General features: G+C 32.4%; 2 long non-coding RNA genes across 5 annotated transcripts; one reads left to right on the forward strand and one right to left on the reverse strand.

Annotated features, from left to right (window-relative positions):
• Positions 1–1,484: 1,484 nt before the first annotated feature.
• Positions 1,485–5,970, forward strand: LOC147565051 (uncharacterized). 4 transcript variants are annotated; one of them, XR_015230025.1, is made up of 4 exons: positions 1,485–1,853; positions 3,518–3,581; positions 4,818–5,354; positions 5,551–5,970. It is a non-coding gene; the product is annotated as an uncharacterized LOC147565051 (long non-coding RNA). The 4 variants fall into 4 exon arrangements; XR_015230031.1 differs by having other exon boundaries at positions 4,818–4,949; XR_015230013.1 differs by lacking the exon at positions 4,818–5,354.
• Positions 5,971–6,583: 613 nt separating this feature from the next.
• LOC147565052 (uncharacterized) lies at positions 6,584–8,753 on the reverse strand. Its single transcript, XR_015237005.1, has 3 exons — positions 8,597–8,753; positions 8,219–8,308; positions 6,584–7,076 (listed from the first exon to the last, which is right to left on the reverse strand). It is a non-coding gene; the product is annotated as an uncharacterized LOC147565052 (long non-coding RNA).
• Between the last annotated feature and the right edge of the window lie 406 nt (positions 8,754–9,159).

Raw genomic sequence — 9,159 nt, forward strand, 5'->3', positions numbered from 1 at the left:
TATTAATATAATAATAATATAATATAATATAATATAATATAATATAATATAATATAATATAATATAATATAATATAATGTAATGTAATGTAATGTAATGTAATATAATATAATATAATATAATATAATATAATATAATGTAATATAATATAATATAATATAATATAATATAATATAATATAATATAATATAATATAATATAATATAATATAATATAATATAATATAATATAATATAATATAATATAATGTAATAATAATACAATAATATAGTAATATAATAATAAGATAATATTATAATAATATAATAATATGATTTGATAATAATAATTATTTTTATTACCTTCCTTACTCAAATATATAATAATAATAATAATAATATAATAATAATAATAATAATATAATAATAATAATAATAATAATAATAATAATAATAATAATAATAATAATAATATAGTAATATAATAATAAGATAATATTATTATAATATGATTTGGTAATAATAATTATTTTTATTATCTTCCTTACTCAAATGTCCCCAAGTGTCTTCCATATTTTGAGAGACATTTTCTCTCCAAAAGCTCTCCAAATTTACACTAAAATGTCCCCAAAAACAATTTGTCTTGAAATGTCCCTAATTTCGTGTCCCGAACGAATAACACAGACATTTGGGGACATTTGAAATGTCTCCAACCAATAACACGGACATTTGGGGACATTTGGAGACATTTGAAATGTCCCCAACCAATAACACGGACATTTGGGGACATTTGAAATGTCCCCAACCAATAACACGGACATTGGGGGACATGAAAATGTCCCCCAATGTCCCCAACCACTACCCCCCCTAATCCTTGAAAACAGGGGTTAATTTTGGTTGATATCTCTATCGAACGGGTTTATAAAGTACTGCTTATAAAGCGTCATGAAAGGTATTTTTATCATTTCTTAAGTGTTATCTAAGTTAAATTTGGGTTTACTTGCGACTGGCGGACTTGCTAACTTACCTGTCCCAACCACATCAATGTTTGTATTTTTTTTGTACGATCTTTTTGTAAGTTGGTGAATAAGGACAATCACCATTTATAGTATTAGGTGGGATACTAGAATAATAAGATATTAATTAGATTAGGTGCTTAATATTAAAACGCAACTATCTTTCACCATCCATAGTATTATATGGGATATATACTAGAATAATAAGATATTAATTAGGTGATTAATTAATAATAAAACACAACTATCTTCTCTAATAATGTGGATTACTATTAGGTTATGATCATACTTAAAAGAAATCATACTCTTTCTAGTCTGAGTAGCTAAATCATATCATCTTCTATATAACAAAACAGAACTGGTCAAAGCTGACTAGGACAAAATAAATGCTCCATTTTACTGATTAGGATCCTAATAGACGCCACATGTACTAAGTAAAAGTTTTCAACAGAGACCAAATCCAACCATCTGTTTTGGGCCTGATTTAATCGCAGCCACATGATCTTTATTCACTCTCTCTCTCTCTCTCTCATTAAACAGGTTATAGCCTTTACTTCAGCTATGGTGAAGATAGCAGTTATATTAGGGTTCTTCCGTTCATTTTCGTCAGCCATAAATTTCAGCTCTTCAATCCGTCTATTACAGTACCATCCGTCTCTCTCTCTCTTGAAATTTATAAAATATTTATGATGAATATGGTTAGCCTCTATCATGAGGATATCAGTTACAGACTCAGACCGCATCTTTAGCGATTCATTTAATCTCCCCCAGATTTCAGTTTCAGATGCATCGTCAATTTCTTTAACCTCTCTATAAAATTCAGCCCTTCTCCATTCACTACCATGTCCATGGCTCTTAAGTAAGGTGCTGTTTGTTTTTTTTTAATGTCTGAATCTGAATTAGCTGAATCTGAATTAGCTGAACTGAATTTGGCTGAATCTGAATTGGCTTAATTGTTTCACAAGTTAGTATGTTTGTTTTCCCTATCTGAATCATTATGTCTGAATTTATACTTTGACACTAATACCCTTACCTCATATTTTAAACAAACAGAACCTAGACTTAAAACCCTATCTCTTTGTCCGTCTTTCTCACCCCAATTCCTTTCTCTAGAAAACCCTATTTCCTGCCTCCTAAGGAAACCCTAATTCCTGCCTCCTCTCTCAACACCACCATCAACTCTACCAACAACTTCATTAACATCAGTTGAAGAACTAAATCAAGTGGGAGATTCGTATAAACCCCAATTTTAAGTTCTTCATCTTGACCAAAATCAAGTGGGAGATTCGTACAAACCCTAAATTGCGTGAGTAAGATCAGTTGAAGAACTACGAGATCGGTTGCGTGAGTAAGATCAGTAAGATCAGTTGATTCACGTTTGATTACTGGTTATTGGGTTAATGGGTTAATGCAGATGAGATACTTATTGGTCTTTTTTGTTTGATTTTAGGGTTTCTGCAATCAGTTTCTAAGTTTCTCCACCTGTCGATAAATCTTCACTAAAGTTTTGTGTTTTTGGCTATTAGAGAAGATGATCTGTTCGGTGAAGCAATCAGGAGCGGCAGTTTCAGCTACTGAACTTTTTCGGCAGCAAAACCCATCTAGGGTTTCAAAACCACGACTCTCATTGTTGCTTCGAGCCATGCCGACTGCAAAAACCATGAATAATAACTCTGTTCTATCATCTAGGAAGCCTCTCTATATTTCATCTGTTGAAAGTTTTGGATCTTCTAAAACAACATCAAACCCTAAAAAGGAAGTAAGTTTTGAATGCAAAGCTTATGAAGCTGATCGATCTCAACCTATTGAACTTCCAGATCAAGAAACAAGAACAGCAGCAGCTCAAAAGGTTAAAATTAGTATCTATTTTGCTACTTGGTGGGCTTTGAATGTTGTCTTCAACATCTATAATAAGAAGGTTTTAAATGCTTTTCCTTATCCATGGCTTACTTCTACTCTTTCTCTTGCTGCTGGGTCTCTGATAATGTTGATTTCTTGGGCTACTCGAATCGCTGAAGCTCCTAAAACTGATCTTGAGTTTTACTCTGTGGTGGTTCGGTTGGTGGTGGTTCGGTTGGTGGTGGTTCGGTTGGTGGTGGTGGTGATATACTCTGTGGTGGTGGTGGTGGGTTTGCCGGTGGTGGTGGTGGGTTTGCCGGTGGTGCGTGGTGATGTCGTCTGTGGGTGGTGGCTTTGGTGGGTTGAGAAATAAATTCTAAAATGAAAGGGGCAGAAATGTCATTTGACATATTTCAGAAATTATTCCACTTTTTCAGACTTGTTTTGAAGTCTGAAATATTTGGGGGTTTTTTCAGCCAATTCAGACCTTGGTCAAATTCAGCCAAATTTTCAGATTCGCTTAAATTAAAAAACAAACATCTGAAATCTGAATTGAGTCCCAATTCAGATTTCAGATCTGAAAAAATAAAAAAACAAACAGCACCTAAGTTTGATTTAACCACTGAATTATGTACTTAATTTTGTTGATCTGAATCTCTTTAATTATTCTCAATTTGGTCACAGTTGCAAAATACAATTGATTTCGAAGTTCGTTCACTTTTCCTTCCTGCTCGAACTTATTTTGGAGGTATCTAATACTACATCTTTTGTGATTAATTTTCATTAGTTTTTTACCTGCTTTATACCTTCTCAATAACGGTGGTTTGAGGTTAGTGACATGGGATTTCTCCTTTGCTTCTTCATAAAATAGCCTTTATGAATTTACTTATGGATTTTGATCTCTATAATGATAATGTCTACAAACCAGACAAAATCCTAGGATCGTTTTAACTTTTAAATTTGCACATAAAGTGTCTGTAAAAATGGTCATAAGAACATAAATCCTTCTTAATTGGAAACTTCGATAAACTTTTGCCGTTTATATTTATCCTCCCCTATCTCTTTCGAGATCCTGGTTGTTTTGAATCATTATTTGCATTTCACTTTTACATGTTTCGTTTTCTAGGCCATTTACATCATTCTAATATGGGGTGAGTTTTTGTTCAATGTGCGAAAAGGAAGTTCATTATGCACAGTGTCTATGTTATCGGCCATGCCAATAATCGATGTATTGTGATCAATTCGTCAAAAACAACATTAGAAAGAGATCAACTATAGTATATGTGGTCTTTATAAAGCTACGGTGGAGAGGGAAGATGAATTAGAAATGAAAACCTTAACTTCTTTATGTATTGCTGAAAACCCATGTAATTATGGGTTTAATCGATTGAAGATCATTAGAAAGAAATATGGAGAAAAAAGTGTTGGGGTTTTCCAAGTGCAGGATTTTTGTGATGGATGTACATAGTTCTAAGGATCCGAAATTTGTGTAGTCTATTTTGTGTGTCATACTCCTCGAGTCTTTGTCAGTTCATATAATCTATCAAGGGATGAATATGAAGGCAGACAGTTAAGTAGGTAAATGGAAACGTCTTGTCCTGAGTTTTTTTTCTTACATCATCTCAAGAAAGTGATTTGAGTAGAACCGTTTCTTTTGGGTGTGATTCTTTTTATTTTGTACCACAAAAAAAAACATACTTTTGCAACTTTGTTGGGTGTAATAGTAGATTGTGATGTTAGCTTTTGTGATTTGAATATATAGATATGCTGCTTAAGAATCAGAAAGTGTGGAAAGTAGGATTAAAAATCTCTTAGTGGGATTATTAGTGATGAAGAATTAGAACCCTGATCTTCATATGTGATAAAGGAGCTCTACATTGGTAGCTTAGGTTTGTTGTTTTCAAAGTTTTATTATCTTTGTATTAATCAACAAAGTACTATTTTATTAGCTTACTCTTTTGCTATTTCTATCAAACTTGTACAGGTTGGTATTCAATTTTCATTAGGATCAAATAACAATCGATTGGGTCAAATTGGTGCACTAGCGTATCCACTTCAAAAAGGGTCATAACAAAAGCCACGGATCTCTGACTTGTGTAGTTGGGTATTCGACTGAGTGAGTGGTAGCTACGAGCATATCCCCTTTGATGTAACCAAACCAAATGATGAATAATAGTCTATACTCATGTAACATCTTTGAAAAAAAAATGTCACATAAATGGATTATATGGTTAAGGTTTAAGAAAGGTCTGAGTATTGTAATCTTCGACTGGTGTCTAGCCTTGTTGCAGCGATACTTTCACATTGATTAACAGTTTACTATATTACTCAGTATTAGTTCGAAAAACCTTTTAATTAAAGGAAGAGAGGTTAGCTCATTATCTTGGGCCTGAAGAAGAGTTGGATTAGGTGTCAGCTTTCGTCGAAATAGAGCATTTACTCAAGTTGGGAAAAATACAGGTTGCTATGGTAGGACTTGAAGTTCAGACAAATTTATGAGGGAGGCTATCAAGAATTTGTAGTTGAGTGAAATTCATTGAGGATTTTTCCTCTCCCCATGTAGCTATTGGATTGAATTGCATATTGGAAATATTGTTAAAAAAAATTGCACATTGGAAAGCTATTCTAATTTGATTGCAGCTCTTGAAATTATGAAATCCATAAATGTTACAACTTTGTGTACTGATCAATCTGATTTTTGTTCAAATTCTAAACAGGTCCTTAGAAGTGTTGGATTACATATTACACACCCAATGGCACCCAACCGTTTCTGGTCTCCTGTTAGGGCGTAATGATCTTCTAATAATCTATCATGTTATATCAACGGATTTGTTCTTGGGGTGATCACATGAGATAGGGTCGATCGTCGTTGAAGATTATCATCTTTACGGGCAAAATTTGTTTATGCGATAGTTTAATCTAGCTTTTGCTGCTAAGTTATCTACCAACTGATATGTTTTGAGATATTGCTTTTACTACGTCTGCTGATTTTTTTTAGTCATTTTGAGAACTTGTTCTTAGCTTGATGTTGTAATTTTGTTTAGTATTTGAGCGTTTTCTATATCTTTCACATAACGTATTATAAATTTTTTGGGTTTTCTTTGATGGAATCACTAAGATATTACAAATTTGTATTTTAACTTCGAATTTAACGCATACATGCATTGCATTCAATCAAATTAACCGTGCCCTATGGGCACGGGTTATACCTAGTATATTTCTAAAGGGGGGAAGTTCCACAGGCAACCCATGTTATCGTTTTAGGCCCTCATTTATATATGAATCCCCAAAATATATTGGCTATGATAGGGCGTCTACAGAATTACGTACCCATTTTTATAGATACTCCAATTAACAAAATATGTTGCAGGAAGAGCAAATATAAGCTATACAACCTACAAATGTTTGTGTTATTAGCAATATCATCTCACAATATTGTTTGGACATTAGAATTTGTAAAATAGACATGTACCAGACAATCTTTTTCATGCAAGGCGGGTTTCCTAGAGAATTAGGCCCACGAAACTCTAAAAACTAACGTTGACAAACAAATATATAAACCCTCTGGACATGATTTGTTGTGTTATATACTCAAGCTTTACACGCTCGACGGTGGAAGGAAAAGAAAAAGTAGTTTTGTTTTGAAAAGTTATTCTAAAGAAGAAAACTATATGGCACATGAAGATTACTTGATAAAAGATTGATTTGAACCACCATCACAAAGTTCTACGTTTTTATGATAAGCATTGGTTTGAAAACACACAAATATACTACATTTTTAGACGAAAAATTTGTTAAAACATATAAGGTGCTCGATAGAACTTTTTGTTTCCACCTCAAGTACATATAAAATACTCCAAGGTTCGGTTCTAGAGTTCACATATATTATTGAAGATGCAGTAAAAACATTGAGAGAGAAGAATTCATTACAAAAATGAGAAGTTTTAGCGATGGGACTATTATACCAACGGCATTATACTTTTTCCGATGACTATATTCTTTTCCTGACGGTTTTATGTCGTCGGAATGGTCTCTATTTCTCTAGTGATTTAACATTGAAGAGAACAAACACATTTTCCAGGAAAAGGAACTTGATAGCAAACTCCAGAAATGGCATTGAACTTGTCTATGCATTTACGCAAGCAAGATTCATTGGAACATGGAGATGATTCCTGCTTTATCTCCTCCAAGCATACCTTGAATTTCTCACTTTCCTCCCCTAATCCTCCTTTGCCATTCACACCTACATTTTGCAAATAGTCCCATAATCAAAATTCAATTACTACACCAACTCTATTTCCTTCCACCAAGAATAATTGACCGAACTCATTTCTTGAAGCACTTGATTGAGTTGTTTTTTTAATGTATAAGAATAAGATATAAGATATATATATATATATCCTATACATTTACATATATAATAAACTCTAAACCCCAAACGTTATTGCTGTCACAGAGGCGGGCTCAATGACCCTTCGTCAAAATAAATGCGTAATATAATCAAAATGTATTAGGGACAAAAATATGTATACTTATCAAATTGGATTGTTAGCAAAGTTTTCTAGTCTCCTCTTATATAGGTACAAGAGATCTCCCATGAGAAGAGGGGAACATGAACACATTTTTTTTTTTGAACTGTCAGCGTGCCTCGAACCTTTAACCTCTAAGTTGGAAGACTAAAGTACTAAACCTCTTACCACTTCAACCAAGGGTTGTTTAGCACATGAACAAAAGTTTGATACCTCTTCGCTGTGTGTACAACCCTTAGATGTGGTGTTTGGACACCCTTCTTCTTCTTTAAGTCCATAAGGTTCTAGGATCAAATTTTGCTGGAATCTGTTTGCTCCAAAATTTCTCCTATGCAAATATGTAATTAAGGTATATATATAAAATAAAAAGTAGGAATTTATGTGCTTTCAGCTCCTTTAAGATGACGTGAAGGGTCTTTATATGGTCTCTAAGACATGGATATTGTTGTGATGACCATTATAATGTTTACTCAACTCACGATGTATCTTCGATGCTTGTGATGTATTCAATTCTTCTAGTCTCATCACATATCAAAATAAAATAAAATATGACCCTCCTCCATTACATAGATTTATAAATTTGTCCTAACTCGTCAAGATAGATATAGGTCAAGATTAACCAACACTAATTAGTCAAGATCAATCATCTATTGTTGTTAATTTAGGCAACATGTAGATGATTTATCTCTTGTGTATTTTGTTGAGATATTACCGTTTTAAAAGAAGTGGTTTTTTATAATACTAGCGAAGTAAATAAACAAATACAAAAGAGGAACGATGTTTTTAATCAACTAAAACATTAGTTTCACAAAAAAATAGGAGAAATTTATAAACGAAAGTAAGTGAGAGATGTCACCTGCGAAGAATGGATGAACAAACATAAGCATGAGAAATAAGGACTTCATCTCCATCATCTTCATATTCACTTGGTTCTAAATATTTACAGCTAGAAAGACAAATAACATACATTCATTATTTCATTTCGCAAAATAATTAAAACAAACAGATTAATAACAATGAATCCAAATTCTTATTTCAGGAGCTCTAATTTTCATAAAATAAGCGGGAAGTGTTGACAAAATCTAATGACTCATTTTTTTAAAAACACAAAGAATTGTAAAGAATTAATCATCAGATGTACTTGAATATGTTCGATAGCATGCATATTTACTCTTTACATGACACCAATTCGATTCCTTTTAGACTATTGAAATTTGAATCAAAACCATTTTACCTCGTCTGTAGATTGAGGAATATTATGGGTATAACGATTTTAGGCGGTAAAAAAAACAGATCTTGTACCAGATGCTAGGTATATCATATTTATTGCTAAATATTTCTCTTAAAAAAGTGAAACGATAAATTTCTAATCTTAAACTCTTGGACTGTACAATTCTGGGAAATAGCTCTAATTGTCCTTTATGTCTGGCTTAAATTTTTTATATTGTTTACATGGCCAAATAGAGATCACTAATTACCTTCTCTTTTTTCAATCTCTAAATTCACTATATTTTTGTCATTTCTTATTTTAAGTAAAAAAAGTTTATTTGAAAATTTTGAAAAGAAAAAGTCTAATAGATTTAAATTTGAATACCGGTTATAAGTAGAAATTAGAGACATTGAAGTGAATAATCTAAAAATATAGTTCTTTCTTGAGGATGGACATCTATATCACAATTTGAGTAATGGTAAGTAGGAATTAAAGTGTGTGAGAGATAGTCATAGAGATCGAAACAATGATAAAGTTACAAAAGATTTTGACAAAAAAAAAGTTCCCAGCTGATGTAGCGGGTGTGG

This window comes from Eschscholzia californica, unplaced genomic scaffold (assembly GCF_041429995.1).
Source record: "Eschscholzia californica isolate CP2 unplaced genomic scaffold, dmEscCali1.0.p SCAF_1, whole genome shotgun sequence".
In the NCBI taxonomy this organism is placed as follows: domain Eukaryota; kingdom Viridiplantae; phylum Streptophyta; class Magnoliopsida; order Ranunculales; family Papaveraceae; genus Eschscholzia; species Eschscholzia californica.